This window comes from Callionymus lyra, chromosome 5 (assembly GCF_982586985.1).
Source record: "Callionymus lyra chromosome 5, fCalLyr1.hap1.1, whole genome shotgun sequence".
Classification (NCBI taxonomy): domain Eukaryota; kingdom Metazoa; phylum Chordata; class Actinopteri; order Syngnathiformes; family Callionymidae; genus Callionymus; species Callionymus lyra.
This window is the reverse complement of record NC_141822.1, coordinates 10,488,043-10,504,896: the sequence shown is the minus strand read 5'-3', so window position 1 is coordinate 10,504,896 and position 16,854 is coordinate 10,488,043. Positions and strand designations below refer to the sequence as shown.

The 16,854-nt window shown below is 36.0% G+C and overlaps 1 protein-coding gene across 1 annotated transcript in view; it reads left to right on the top strand.

Annotated features, from left to right (window-relative positions):
* rgs3a (regulator of G protein signaling 3a) overlaps positions 1-16,854 on the top strand; it is a 197,069-nt gene that overhangs the window by 20,918 nt on the left and 159,297 nt on the right. The window lies entirely within an intron of this gene.

The window sequence follows — 16,854 nt, the reverse complement described above, 5'->3', positions numbered from 1 at the left end:
TAAACCTTGGCCGAAGTAATGATGGGATTACAGTGGGATGTCGATGGTGGAGAAGGATGTTTGTCTAGAGGATGGATTGACTCGTCGACGGACGTGTGGATGAACAGATTAGAATTGCACGTCATGTGAAAGGTATAGAGACAGATGAGTGTACGATAAAAAGTTAAGTACATAGACTGTTTGTTGAGGTAATTCATCGAAGGGGCTGAAGCCCGGTTCGGTCCGACAGGGCCGCCTGCAAAAAAAAAAAGTTTTCCGGTCCAGTCCACATCGGACGTGAAGTTAGCGACTGTTTAATGCTGGGATGAGCGAGGACGTGCCCCCGGTGCGACGGTCCCGCAGCCCTAAGTCATTATTAGTGTGTCGGGGAGGTGGGGGCGAATCAGAAAGCGAGGGATTAACGGAGGCAGAGAGAGTGTGGTTTGGGAGAGCGAACGAGGGAAAGAAAGAGCGCCGGAGAAAAAAAAGAAAGGGAGGGGAGGTTCTCTGGCAAAAAAAAAAACCCTGCCGCGTCACAGTTACCAAGAGAGACGGAGCTCTCCGGTACTGGTCGCTGCTGGACTGGATCCCCCCCTCCACCACCACCACCCCCCCGCTGTCTTTTTTAAACACTCTTGTTTGGGGATCTTGAGCCGGGCGTCCGCCTTCTTCTTTTTTAAGAGCTACTTATGTTTGCACCGAACCTTCCTTCGGTGGCTTTGACGCGTGTTTGTTGGAGTTATGCTAGCGGCAGCTTGAACTAGGTGAGTTGACTTTCTCCTCAGACACGTCCTCCATGTTTGTCAACTTCTCAACTCCAATTCAAGACCTTTCATCAAGTCTTTTTTTGTTGTTCTGAGCCAAAATTGTTCTCTTTTGTTTCCCATGCCAACGTATTTTAAGAAGCTTACTGTGCTTACCCCATTCGCTGGATTACCGACAAAATATCCGGGTCCATCTTTGTGCGTCCACTCCTGCATGTGCAACATCCTCGCACGTGCGCCCCCCCTTTCTGCGACCTCACACCCCGTCCTCCACCGGGTCCTCACACGGGTCGATGACGGTAATGTCTCAAGACTTACTGTAGCCTCGGCTAATCCGCCTCATACAACTTTAATTTTATTTGGGACGAGGGTTTATCCGATCGGAAGAGACACGACGAAGCGGGAAAGTTCGCGACGAGGAGACGATCCGCTCGGCAGAAGTGAGGTAGAAGTTTGAAGAAGGTCCACCTCTTGTGGGACTCGAATGTTCTTCCATGTTTTTCGTCGGTTTGTAGGGGGTTGGGTGGGTGAGTGGAGGGGGGGGGCATATTCATGGATGCACTTATGTGTTGCCGGGCCAGCTGGCAGAATGTAGGCCACAGCGGCACCGCTGCACAATGACATGCACTAACACACGTATAATGAAATCCCATTCAGCACAACGTGGTCACATCCTCGTCCGTCAAAAAAAACAACTCCTCGATTCAAATTTCAGCGTCGTATGTCAGATTGTGAGGCTGGAGTTTAAACTGTTTAAGACAAGTGTTTGGTCCTTGATGTCGCTTTAAGTTGTCTGAGCCAGAGCGCAACAGAATTATGTCAACATAGAGCCTTATAAAAGTATGTTTTTGAGAGGGTTTTTGATGGTTATAACACATTCGTGGTCGTGAAGGTGGACGATTGGACCCTGGAAATATATGAAACTAAAACATGGTAGGACCCAATGTTGGAATAAAACAACCAAATAATGAAATGGTAGTTTTATTAAAGACTATTTAAGAAGTATAAATCAGATACTATATTGCTAGTAAGAATGAAATAAATGAATAAATGGTTGCAATTACCATTAAACTTCACTCATTTAAATTATTCTATCTGGAAAGGTTTTAGTATAATTTTGTCATTTCATAATGACTGACAGATGATGCCTTTTTTAAGAGTTAAATGTGGACATGAGTTCTATTTTTACAACATAATTTCTGCTGCGATACAGCTTTACATAGTCAATTATTTTGTTGTTGTTGTTGCTGATTTTAATTGTTAATCTATTTTCTGCTAATCGAGATGAACCAACTTTTCTCGTTTTTTAATTTAATTAAAACCCATAAACATCCATTAAACTTGTTTCAAAGGTTGTGGAGTAAACGGCACTTTTAGAAAAAACAAATTTTAATTTATTTAAAGTTTTAAATAATCAACGTTAGCTTAAATGCGTATCATGTGATGGAAGCTAAAGTTAAACCCAGGAACTCTCACGAAAACAAGGAAGAGCTTGTCTAGTAAATGAGCGAAATCGATTTATCGGAGACGAAAATGAGCGAAGTACGGCTGCAGGTTTAACACGGAACGCTCAAATTCAGGTCAGAACCAGTTTGAGCTGACTGTGAGGTTCATAAGATATCCCGCCATCTTAATTTGTTTAGCGAGTCAACACGCTAATTGTTAGCAAAGTATTTGTCAATATTTGTGTAAGGCACAAAGTGTTTCGTTCAATAGTAATTCATGAATCTTATATGAGACTTCGGCGCTTCTAGAAAGGTCATGGGTTCGATTCCAGTTTGAATTTGTACCTTCTCTCCATGCTTGTATTATGTATGTATCCTCTTTGCTCTGGTTTCCTCTCACAGTACTAAACCATAGAGCAGACGTGTCAAACTCAACCACACATGCTGCTTTAATCTTTTAGTACTCTTAGTCATGTGCTGGACACATTTTATACTTACCTAGGAGTATCAAATTCCCATGAAACTCACTGTTATTTGAAGTCTCTGCATTTTTGTTAAAGTCCTTAAACTCTATTCCTAGCTTAGCATGTTCAAAAGCCGCTTCAAATGTCAACATATAAATATATATATAAATATCAACATTAATATCGTACATATGTCGCTGTATAGATATTTTCTTACACCTATATTTAGCCGCAGTTTTATCAAACCTCTCTTTCACCGGAGAATGAAAAAAAAGTGTTAGTTGTGACGAGACCAAGCACCAGATAGTACTCGTAGTTTTACTATCTAGTTCAGTGTGTCATCCTAATCTCTGACTCGGACACTTGTTCCAGGTCAGAGTCGCCGGAGAAACTCTTCGACCGGAGCCGGCCTAAGAGGCCAGTGGCCCATTTCCAGGCGCCTGGTGCAGGCGTACCCCGACCAACAGGCCGGAAAAAACAGAATGACATAATTTCAAGTCAATATAATTAGCTGCTTATTTAATCGTGAAATCGACCTTTGTTGTTATGTAAGACGGATGTAATTCACGTCGATGCTCTTTGCTAACATGTTCAATTACGTGTATTAGAAGTTCAGCAATTCATCTCATCTCAGGCCGTTATATAATCAGACTCTTTTCGGCAGCTTTTTGATCCGCTTTCATACGAGGAAAAACCTTCTTTTGCCGGGTTTCGGCACCAATTTGTTGGGGTTTTTGTTCCTATGGACCGACCCCTCCCCGGTATAGATACGTTGTGGTAATTCTTAGATTGACTAGTCAAAGTTAATAACTGGAACAATTCCTGAAGATGACTTACTCAACTTTGCATCGCTTGTTGACTTTCAATATAATTTTCACAAAGATTAGAAACGTTCATTTTTTACTGCTACTGTTTTTTATTGTTCTTACTATTATTTTTTTGTATTATAAATTGCTTTAAGTCAACAGAATAGTATGCTTTATTTTTTATTGTTATAATTATTATTTTTAAAATATTTCATTTATTAATTTTAACATTTCTTTTTACTACAATTCTTGATTTAACAGACCAAAAATAGATTTTTTGACCACCAGTTTTCCTTACCATTGGCAGTAAGTTTATTGTATTTAGATTGGTTGTTAAATTGTCTTAAATATATTTATTAGTTAGTTTGTTAGTTACATTGTAACTATTATTCGGTTTCTCATCATGAGTTAAAAAGTGTGCCTTTAATAAAAATAAAACATTTCACAATTTTTGCTCTCGACAATCGGTTTATTGGATTTAAAGTGAACTTTTAATCCAAACTGGTGATTATTTTGTAAATTTTTTGTATGTATTAGATTTGAATTGTGTTTCTCTTCTTTTAAAAATGGGTAATGTGGATTATTTTTAATTGAGTCTTCAAAAGCGTTAGGAGTGAGTGAAGATAAGGCTTTTACTGGGCATCTGTTTAAACATTTGGATCAAATCAACTCTAATTTATCTTCACTGTAAAACCTCCACAAAAAGCTACTTTTTTTATCGAAAACCCAGACATTTAGCGTTAAGTCTCTGCTCGTCGTGCTGCGCCGAACGTTTGGTTCTGCCTCGGCAACAAAGCCCGTCTGCTAAAGCCGATGTCTAATTACCGGCGGCTGCAATAAAAGGCCTGTCGTCTAAACTTGTGTTAACATGAGCGGCGAGGCTGCCGTGCAAATGAAGCGTGAGTGGCAGACAAACAGCACTTGTGCAATAAAGAGTGACAGTGTAATTAGAGTTGTTTTTCAGCCTCAACGATGCACCGCTAGCAACTACTTACAATGGAAACATCACAAATATCCATTAGGAATGTGCTGATGTGTAAATTGTACTTTTTAGTTTGGCAGATTTGACTAAACAATGAGTGGCATTTTGGCTATTTGCGGCCCGTGGCATGTTATTCTCGGCCCTACCATTTATTGCTTTTTTTATGAGTGTACTCCATTGTCCTTTATTGTCGGATTGGTTAAAGAACAAAGTCGTAACTGCTTTCATTCGTTTTCAAACCAAAATATGTCCGAACATCAGCTTTAAAAGCTGCTGGTATCCATTGTAAGTAAGTAAGTAAGTAATATTTATTTATATAGCGCTTTTCGAGACCATGGTCACAAAGCGCTTAAACAATCAAAACAATACTCAAAAAAGTACATACTTTAAAGATCAAGATAATACTGAGAACAACACAGGAGTTCCAGAAATTCAAGGAAAAGCCTGAACAAATAGAAACGTCTTAAGATGTTTCTTAAAGGAGTCAGTAGATCCATCAAGCGCAAAGAAAGAGGAAGATCCCTCTTGTCCTCAGTCATCGCCTGGATCTTGCGGTATTTCTTTGTTACTTTAGTTGCGAAGGACTTGATGACTAAATATAATATATATATTTTATAATTTAAGTAGCTTTAATTGAATATTTAAGATGGAACAGATTTCTTAAATTAAATAACAAATTTAACTAGACAATGATGGCCTAAATTCACAGTGAAACCACACAAGAATCCGTACCATATTATTCCAAAGAATATGAATATAGAAAATTAAATTTAAAAAAAAAAACAACTTCTAAAAGAACCCGCTCCACAAGAATTTACCGGCCCCCGGGCAAGTGGAGATTGAGACCCCTGGGTTATAGAAAGTTTAAAGTATTTTAAACTGTTGAAAGAATCAATGGGCAGGCAATCTGTGTCTAGAATTATTATTATTATATTTATTAATATTATTATAAAGTATTATATTTCACACATTATTTTATTATAAAAATGTGCTGTGTTCTGTAAGTCTTATTTGAGGCTAATAATGTTTAGGTAGGATATGACATAACATAATGGTTTTTAAATGGTATAATTTAAACCATAATTAACAGAAATCTGTGTTAGTTTTTGTTCTGGTTACGACCATCGAATGCGTTAATTAGACATCGGCTACGTGAGACAATGTATTGATGCCTATTATGGACAGAATATTAAGAATAAGCTTTAAATGTAGGAACATAACTGCAGCAGAAAAACACATTATGGGTGAAAATAAGCTTTGTGTCAGAACTCTGTGTTTTCTCAGTGCTTTACTTCTCATGTTGTTACACAGATTAAACTGATTTGTGGTTTTCCCTCCGTCAGCTCTTTCTTCCTTATAAACAATATTCATCTTGTAGTTGTTACTTTGTTCTGTTAACACATAACTTTTACACATAGTGCTGTGTATCGGCAAGAATCTGGAGATAAGATATGTATCACGCTACAGGGGAAACAATATGATATATAGTGATACTGTAACAAGTATATATTTGTAGTATTGTCGAGTACTTGACTCTGGTGTTGCAGAATTTACAGACCACATGACTCTTGTCGAAGTCGTAACTGCTTTAATTTGTTTTGAAACCAAAATATGTCCAAACATCATTTTTAAAAGCTGCAGGAGTCGACTGTATCCTCTCGTCCTCAGTTATTGCAGAGATCTCACTGGATTTCATTCTTCCCCTAGCTGCAGAGGACGTTATGAATAAATCGTATTATTTTATGTAGCACACACTTTATTTAAATATAAAACATAAAATAAATATAATTTTGAAAAAAAAATCGATACAGTGCTGTTAAAGTATCGTGAAAAACAATATTGCAATATATAGCTATGTCAATATTTTTTAGGTTTTATCTAATCTCTCTTTCACTTCAGATTGAAAATGAAATGTGTACATATGTATATATATATATATATATATATATATATATATATATATATATTTAAATATTAGCATTTATATAACAAATGCATAATTATTTAAAAAATAGCCTCATTTATTTACTTCTCTCAGTGATAATAGGAGGAAAAACTGTTGTTTCTCGTGATTATTTAATGCACTTTTGAAAGAAAACGCCCTCTTGTGGCTCATATTTGCTTCCACGTGTATCAAAAGTTGTATCCTCTGATCAATATCATGAATCTGTGTCTAATCTCACATGAGCCTGATTGTGTTTAATTTATTTGAATGCAATACGGATCGGCTTGTTTGCAAGAGCACGGAGAAGCTAATGGCTACACTTGAACAGCACCGACGAGCAGACTTTACATAATAAATGCTCATTAAAGAGAAAGTAAGTGATTACAAGAGTTATTGGAGCAGACGAGATAAGTGAACATCTACTATGTTCACTTATTTGTGTGATCATATCTGAGAATGTGTTCATCATCTCAAGCATCACATGACTCACTAATGGTAAAAGACTCGTTCACAGTCTAGAAAGAACCATGATTTTTCTCCTATATTTTGGCGTTGTTTGTTGTTTTTTTACTCTCTTGGTAGTAGCAGGGGAGAGTGACAGTACACATTTATTTAGTGTATTTTGATCACTCTTTAACCTTCTCAGTAACGGTGACCTGAACAGCCACATTTATGCTTTGCCGCCCAGTCAACCAATGACAGCTGTTGATCACTTTGGACACATTTTTATACAGTAATTTAGCGACAAATCATCCGTCATTAAATAGAGCAGTGTGTAGAAATGCATCATGGGAGTTAACTGTTTAGGTCGCACCATAAGTAAGTTGTGTGGTTGTGTTGAAGTTTGTCTGCTGTTCAAATAAACCAGCTGTTTGTAATAGAGTGGAAGGGAAACCACAGTTGTTTTAAAAACAAGTTTAAGCTTATTTAACTATTTAGCAAACCTTAAAGCAGCAATAAGTAACATTTTAAAATCCGTTGCTGTCTCTACAGCACAACCAGCATTTTCATATGAAGAACTGAGAGACTTTTTGAAGTTGCCTGGAAAATAAAGTCAGAAACTGACACTATAAGAGTCTTTATTATAAATAAAACACTGGGAGGTGCAAAAACAGTCTTATAAACGTATTTATTGTTGCTTTACTTTGCAAGCCTAAACAAAATAAAATTAATAAAAAACTGAAGCAGCTAGAAGGGGATGTGTTGGCGAAAGTATCTTTGGTTCAGTGGAAAATATAATCCAGGGATGGTTTATTCTTAATATAGGACCCAAGCCTTCACTTTATACACATTATTGTTCAACTTTCATTTTCACGATTCAAGATTCAAAGCGTTTATTATCATAGGTACTACGTACCATGAAATTCTTAATTTGTACCCCCAACAAAAGTGCACAGTAAAAATAAACATATATATATATAGATATATATATATCTATATATATATATACATACATATATAAAAGCTATATATACATTTGAAAGAATACAAATCTAAAAAAAAAACAGAGCAACAAAAGTACAAGTAGTGCATGAGGTAGATGTGGTTTTAACTGTTGAGGATTCTGATAGCGTTTGGAAAGAAAGAGTTTTTCAGTCTTGTTCATTTTTAAAGAAATACCATTAAAAAAATATGTTTTATTTTGCCGCAGTTTGGAGTATTTCTGCCTATTTTGACTTTAATGCTGCTAATTTCTGCTTGATCGGAAAAAAACGTGGAACAGTAAACTAACAGTGTATTTGGCAGTTTGTCAGCATTTCAAACAAATATTTTCTGTTTATAAACAGTATTGATGACTTAAAAACCTTCATTCTTCCCACATCGGGGCTGGCATATTGTTGACACGTCGAAATATTTTCGTAACAAAAGTCAGCATCAAATAAAATCACATTCTTTTAGCTTTTTTAAGTTATATTTACACATTTCTGTGTGTTTATTTGACTTTAGATGATATATTTACATGTGTGGTATCTATTATGCTGCCCTCTGCTGGATCGTGCTATTATCCCTTGACGTTACATTTTCAAAAATGTAATTCATAAATAATTGATATGTCATGATTTGAGTTATTTACAGCAGATCCCACTTCCAGAATGATCACATTTGTTTTGAATGTCTGTGGACTGTGGTCGTCTCTGCAGCCCATAATAACTGTGATGCTGTCAGAGAGCATGAATTTATGTTGACATCACACGAACACTCAGGCTTTGTTTTGTTTTCTTTTGTTTGCTGGCCTGTTTCCTCAAGAATGCATCGCTTTGGGTTCATTTGTTGAACAAAAATCCTAAAATGTGTGAATATGAGTTTTTTAGCAATTGTTTCTGGACACGTTATTTTCCTCGAGTTCATCTTATTTCTCACAGGAAGAAATTAGTTTTGTTTATCTAACTTTAACTTTTTTTGTCATGGACTTAATTTACCCAAATTAGAGGGGATTAACTGGTTAATATTTAATATATGTATTTAAAAATATTTTTTTTTATTGAAACCTTGTCAAGTAGTAAAGGAATCTTCTTATCTTTAAATAACCCAATTATCAGCCCTGTATATAAATATTGTATATATATATATATATATATATATACTCGTTAACTGTATAAAACACACCTGTTTGAACTCTTTACCTGTTTAAAACACACCTGTTTGAAGTCGTTAACTGTATAAAACACACCTGTTTGAAGTCGTTAACTGTATAAAACACCTGTTTGAACTCGTTAACTGTATAAAACACACCTGTTTGAACTCGTTACCGGTTTAAAACATACCTGTTTTAACTCATTAACTGTATAAAACACACCTGTTTGAACTTGTTACCCATTTCAAACACACCTGTTTGAACTCGTTAACTGTAAAAAACACACCTGTTTGAACTCGTTAACTGTATAAAACACACCTGTTTGAATTCGTTAACTGTATAAAACACACCTGTTTGAACTCGTTACCTGTTTTAAACCCACCTGTTTGAACTCTTTACCTGTTTAAAACACACCAGTTTGTGTACACTCCAGCCAGCTGTAATCACGCTCCACTTTGTTTATACAACGACTCCCTTGGAGGTGGAGACTTCTGGGATTGATGAGGAATGGTGACGGACACCAATGTTTGACCAATCACAGCAGAGTGGGTGTGGTTATGGTCAACAAGATTTTCATCTTCAGTATTTTTAAATGGGCGGGGCTTAAGATAATTTAGAGTAGTTTAGTTCAGAACAAATACAAGTCAAATCACTAAAATCCACTTTCATATGAAAGTGGTAACTTTTGCTCTGTCTTATTCCACAAGAGGTCTTTGCCCTGATCCAACACACTTCTTAAATCATAAAAAAAATCTCCTTGGCAGAGGTATGTGCCGTCTCAATGCTTTTCTAGTTTATTTTTGAAGTTTAAATGTAACAAAATTGTCAAATCTAGTGCAATTTTTGAAAAACTTCTGGAGCATTTTTTATAGACTTATGAGTCGTTGGGTTTTCATTTGTGATCTGAATTGACATCTACAGGATGTTGCAAGACATGTTCACCATCTCCCCTGAATTTTGGGTCAGTTCTAGCGTGTGCTGAGAAGGAAGTGAATGTTGGAAGCAGACGCGCCAAAGCAACTCGTCTATGATTATTTGATGATGAGTCCAGACATGGAAGGATCAGCGGCGAGTGAGATAAATCATTGTAACTCATGAATTATCATCAGTATTTCAGAAGCAGAACGTAGCAAATACTTAGACAGGTAGATAGATACTATAGAAAGATAGATACTATAGATAGATACTATAGAAATACAGATACTATAGATAGATACTATAGAAATATAGATACTATAGATAGATACTATAGATAGATACTATGAGAAAGATGGATACTACAGATAGATACAATAGATAGAAAGATAGATACTATAGATAGATACTATAGACGTATAGATAGAACGATAGATGCTATAGATAGATACTATATATAGATGGATAGATGGATACTATAGATGGATGGATAGATACTTAGATAGAAAGATAGATACTATAGATAGATACTATATATAGATATATAGATGGATACTATAGATATATGCTATATATAGATAGCTAGATAGATAGATACTATAGATGGATACTATATATATATAGATAGATACTATGTATAGATGGATAGATACTTAGATAGAAAGATAGATAGGTACTATAGATAGCTATATAGATACTATAGATAGATGGATGGATAGATAAACTTCATTGATCCCTCTAGAGGTTTCCTTCTGGAAATAGTTTTTCGAGGACACAGCAACACAGACGATAGATTCATGAAACAAGAACAAAGTTCAATAAAAAGATGATACAATCCAAATGTAAAGATAAAGAACATAGATCAAAGAAAAATGATACAAAGATTAACATAGAATATCATCTTTTCACTCCAATCCTGCCCCCAAACTTAGAATTAAACAATCTAATAGCACGAGGAATGAACGAGTCCCTGAGTCTATTAGTGTTGCATCATGGATACTTGATTAATTCAGTGAATTCCGTGCTCTTGGAAACAATATAAGTCAGTGATAAATGGGTTTATCGCGTGTCAAGGGTGTCAGAAAACAACTCTCCTCTGGTGTCTGCTCACCAGAATACATTCTTATGCTGGAGGTACTGAAGGCTCTTCCTTCTTTCTTTTAATTCCATCCAACCAGAGATGGTTTGTTAGTGACTGGAGGTGAAACGAGGGACTGAGCGTCAAGTCAAATGAACGAGTGCTTCAGTGACGGCTGGAGTCGAGGGGCTTTTTTTTTGTTCCAAGCATCAGACAGACTGACAGCATCGGAGGGCTTTTGTAACCTTTAGCTTTCTTCCCTCTTTGCATGTCTTGGTCACAGAGTCTTGTTATCAGAGGGTGAACAACAAGTACTTATTTATGTATTCATGTTACTAGTATAGCTATGACCTTCAACTTTAACAAATACTGTATATAAAAATGTATGTGTTAATATACATTAAGAAGAAATATACGTTTTTTTACTACTTATTTTAATTTTTAGGGAAAAAAAATAGAAAAATTTAAGAAAATATTTTTACAAATAATTGCGAGATATCCTATACATTCATATATACTATTTACTTGATTTGTCACTACATAAAAAAACGAATAAAAAATATCTTTTGTCATAAGATGGATGGATAGATGGATGGATGGATAGATTGATGGATGGATAGATAGATGGATGGAAAGATAGATGGATGGAAAGATAGATGGATGGAAAGATAGATGGATGGATAGATGGATGGATAGATAGATGGATGGATGGATGGATGGATAGATAGATGGATGGATGGATAGATAGATGGATGGAAAGATAGATAGTTGGATAGATGGATGGATAGATAGATGGATGGAAAGATAGATGGATGGATAGATATATAGATGGATGGATATATAGATGGATGGATGGATGGGTATATAGATGGATGGATAGATGGATGGATGGATGGATATATAGATGGATGGATGGATAGATGGATGGATGGATGGATAGATGGATAGATGGATGGATGGATGGATATATAGATGGATGGATAGATGGATGGATGGATGGATATATAGATGGATGGATGGATATATAGATAGATGGATAGATATATAGATTGATGGATGGATGGATGGATATATAGATGGATGGATGGATATATAAATGGATGGATATATAGATGGATGGATGGATATATAAATGGATAGATATATAGATGGATGGATGGATGGATAGATGGATGGATGGATGGATATATAGATAGATGGATAGATATATAGATTGATGGATGGATGGATGGATATATAGATGGATGGATGGATGGATGGATATATAGATAAATGGATGGATTGTTAGATAAATGGATGGATTGTTAGATAAATGGATGGATTGTTAGATAAATGGATAGATAGATAAACGACCAACGTACCAATTAAACACATTTAAAAAATGTTTTTCTTACGTAATGATTTAAAAAAATAAATTAAGTTTTCTGCAAATATTTTGTATTATTGTCTTCAGAAAAAAAAAAACTTTCCAGTCACTGCCTGAAAAGAAAACCTTTTAGTACTTTGTGTTTATATTAAATACATCTTTCTGATCCATCCATATAAAGTATAAAGTAACTGTAAACACTTTGGATAAACCGTCAAATTCCATGTAGGGATTTCCGTATAAAATCACAATCAAATGTAGGATCAGGAACGATGAACAATACTTTCACCTGATGAATCATAGCTTAGATTCAACGTATCGTAGGCAGTCGTGGATCAGTTGAGATGTTTCTGCAGCTCAAGCTTTGTTTCTCTCATCAAGAGTGTTTGTTTGTGGACGACCGGCGGTGAGAGTTGGATGGAGAGTCGAGTCGAATGAGCGAGAAGTGCTTTGACGGATGGAGAAGCTTTTTGTTTTCCCGACTGTCTCGGATCCTCAGTGCTGACAGAACCTCTTCATTTATGGAAGACGACTTTTGTTTTTCTGTTTCATCTTTTCCTGCTTCTAATGATCAAAATAACCGTGCAGTTGTTTCAGTAACTGGATAAAAACCATGAGAATATTTCCATGTTTATTCATAATAACCTTACAATGAGTTCTTACATGGATAGATATGACATTGTATTCTCTGTGTTAGTCACATGTTTCTTGATAGTTTTATCCATGACTGTCAACATTTCTCTGTCAGAAGCATGAAAACTCATTATGGTACAAAAACAAAGTTAAAGTTATGTTGTTATAAAGCCATATTTAATTATCCACAATCTGATTCATTACCTCATCCATCCTTCATCCAACAATGGAAGTCTGGAAACAGAAAGTTCGTTCAACTGCTACAAACCGGGACATGGCAACTTTTGTGACGTTTAGCGAGTGCTCATGGGAAATGTAGTCCCGTCGGGCTAAACACTAGCACTTCAGTCCACTGGCGTCGCTCGACTTCAAATCGCATAGAATCGCTTTAAATAAATAGCATATTAAACTAGAAAACAACTTCTATGATTGAGAATCGTATCTTAGAGTTTTCGCTGTGATCCTTCAAGTATTAAAATGTCTTCAATTTATGAATCTTAAAATGACTGAAAATTTCATAAAAAAGAGTATCTCTTCTCAAAATATGGTGAAATGTATTTATTAAAAAAAGATAAATCAAAGTTTTAACAGCAGATGAACTTTACAGTTTTAGTTTAACGCGGCTCATGTAGCAACTTCGGAAAGAGGCGTTAGCTTTGAGGAACATCGTGTAATGGTCAATCATTCCACAAACGTCTACATGGTTGTACTTTGTGCAATAATCCTTTTTTTCAAAGTCTCTTTTATTTTTCCAATTTTGTCGAGTTGGTCTAAAAGTTGGGTCTTGATGCTGTAGGAGCCTGTATTGGCTCATGGCAACATGTAAGTTCAGGAACAGGAGTCAAACTCGCAACTTTGAGGTCATTATTGTTTAAACTTCAACTAATGTCTAGATTTAAGTGAGTCTTAAATAATGTTGGACTCTATTGTATCATCAGTGTGTACAAAACTCTCTTTTAACTGAAATATTTACATTAGAAAATTATCTTAAGCTCCGCCCACTGAAAACACTTTCTGGAGATTAAATCTTGTTTACCATAACCACGCCCACTCCGCTGTCATTGGTCAAACATCAAGGTTTGTCGTCACGCGTCATCAATCCCGGAAGTCTCCAACTCCAAGGGACTCGTTGTATAAATAAAACGGGGCGTAACCACAGCTGGCTGGAGGAGCTATTATTACGTCGTAATGGACTCTCGTAACCTCTCGTTCGCACAGATTTCAGAGGAACTACAAGTAATACGTTGAAAACATGGTCATGATGAAGGACTTACTGCATCTTGGAGAGGAAGATTCAACATTGGAAACATGCGAGTGAGTCAGGAGAGTTGGGTTTAGTTGACATTTAAATCACTATCTATCTTGTAAGTCAGATAAACCACAAGTTAATTTGCTTACAAGTTTTAAACCTAGTTAGATGCAGAGACAGGTTTGATTAAAAAAAAAAAAGGGTTCACTTGTCAAAGTGCTGCCAGCTCTGTATCGTCTCACCGCCCCCTTGATCAAACACTTCTTTTCTCAGCCCTTGATTTCGTCCTTGTATACTTTTCCCACTGTCCACTGTCCACTGCCCACTGCTGCCATCTTTCTCAACTTTCCCCCTTTTTTTTGTTTTTTAACCTCCGTCAAGCCGAAGGTTTCACGCTGCCAGCTGCTTCACGCCGCTCCTCTCATGCCCTCTTGTTTCCCGATGTCTTAAGCAGACAAAAGCCCTCGTCGACCGGGCTTGACGCCAGCCAGGTTACCCTTTCTCCTCTCCTGGACCCCCTGGAGCTCTGGATCGAGCGAGTGACACGTTTTTAAAAAGCCCTCTGGCTGCTGTGGTGACTGCTACTGTCTGTCTGTAGGCTGTTGCTAATGTTTGTATTCCGGGTTAAAAAGTGGATCAAATCAAAGTAGAATAATGTTGAACCAAGAAGATGTTCCATGTATAAGATAAGACATGGAGATGTCAACAGTTGTTCAGAGAATTCTAATCAGGGTAAACTGATGTCGAAGGAAAGGCATCCAATCAGAACGCTGAATTTCCGAGCCAATCACAGATGAGACTGTTACCTATTTTAAGGGTTTTGAGAGGTTTTTCTATTTCTTCCAACAGTGATAAAATTAGGGCTTCAACCACATAAATCGGGTAGAAGGTTCCTTTTAGGTTTACGTTATATATATATATATATATATATATATATATATGTATATAATTTTATTTTTTTCGAACAGCTACACAAGATGTAACACTTTTTTTTTAAATGGGTTTGTGTCACTAAGAGTTTTCTCTAGTTTTCTTCTTTAGTCAGCAAAAGTCAAATCTTCATAATCAACAACATCTTTCGTTACACAGTTATTTGAGGTATATTTATTTAGAAATTTAAATGTAGACATGTGTCTTGAATCTTACTAGTACAAATTGGAATTCATTGATTTAGTCTATTTTCCAAAACATTTTGATGAATCTGAATTTCTCCTATTAGAATTGTAGATTGTCCTGGTAGAATTCCCATTTGTCCTCGGACAGATAGGAATTCCAATATAAAGATCCCAGTTCAGTAGAAGGATTCCAATCTGTACTAGTAGGATTCCAGATCCTACTGGATTCCAATCTGTACTCTGACATATGTCTATATTAAGTCATAGATTGATCTTAATGTCTTATAGAGTCCCACACATCCCAAACATTTCCAATTTCCATAAAAATAAATAATTTGTTGTTAAAAATTAATTTCAGTCTTTTAATTCATCAAAGCATAGCTCAAAACTCCAGTTATACGTCTAGTTATTGTTTTTAAAAACTTATTGTGACGTAAAGAATTAAATATTTAGGTGTTAGTCTAAATAACGGATTTGAGTAATAACTAAACACTGATGAATAAGCTAACTCTGGTTTTCTTCTTTTTGTTTAGACGTTATTTTACTACCCTTTGTAAGACTAGATGAGAGGTATTGCATTGTATTTTTTAAAAAATCGGAATATTTGTACAGAACCAACTTTGAAACAGACACTTTAGTTATGGTTTCGTTTAACATAAATGATGTTATTTATAACTGACGATGAAAATAACTATAAGGGTCTCGAACCCAGCATCTTTAGTTGAAGTGCCGTATAGTGCAACCATGAGATATACTGGCTGCTGATAATAAGTCATGACCACAAATTACTATTATTTTTTTACCATGTCATGTCCGGTTCTCCGTAGGTTTTTCGTACCTGAGGTACATTTTAAAATACTTACATAAATCCCAAGACTCAAAGTCTGGTTACTTTTATTGTGTTTGTAAGTAAGTAATTTATATTTATAGTAAGTAAGTAAGTAATTTATATTTATAGAGCGCTTTTCCAGACCAGGGTCACAAAGCGCTTAAACAATCAAAACAATACTCAATAAAATATATACTTTAAAGATCAAGATAATACTGAGAACAACACAGGAGTTCCAGAAAATCCAGAAAAAGCCTGAACAAATAGATTTCTCTAGTTCTGTTTGAATTTAACGTGAGCTTTCACCGTAGCAAAGCGATAAGATAGTAACTCCAGTGTGTATCATGTCATGACATTATGAGTAAAACTTTTATCTGACGTAGTAAGTTCTTGTTGGTTCTGATGCGGGCTCCGGACCCGGTTTTCTCCAGCAATACTTTGAAATCTAAGCCCGACAGAAGAAAGTGTCAGGAAGCATCTCCGGGGTCAGACGGAGAAGAGTCCAAACAGAGGGAGATCTCAAGTTGTGACCCAGAGCTGAGCCTTCATGAGCGATCGCTAAAAGAACACTGAGGCGTGAGTCTCCGTAACCATGGCGACATCCCAGGAGCCCTGTGACGGATGGATAATGGAGTGAGAGAGGACTTTCTTTTCTCTCTTTCTTTTTTTTTTTTTTGAACCCTCCCTCTTCGCTTTCCCTCCCTTGTTC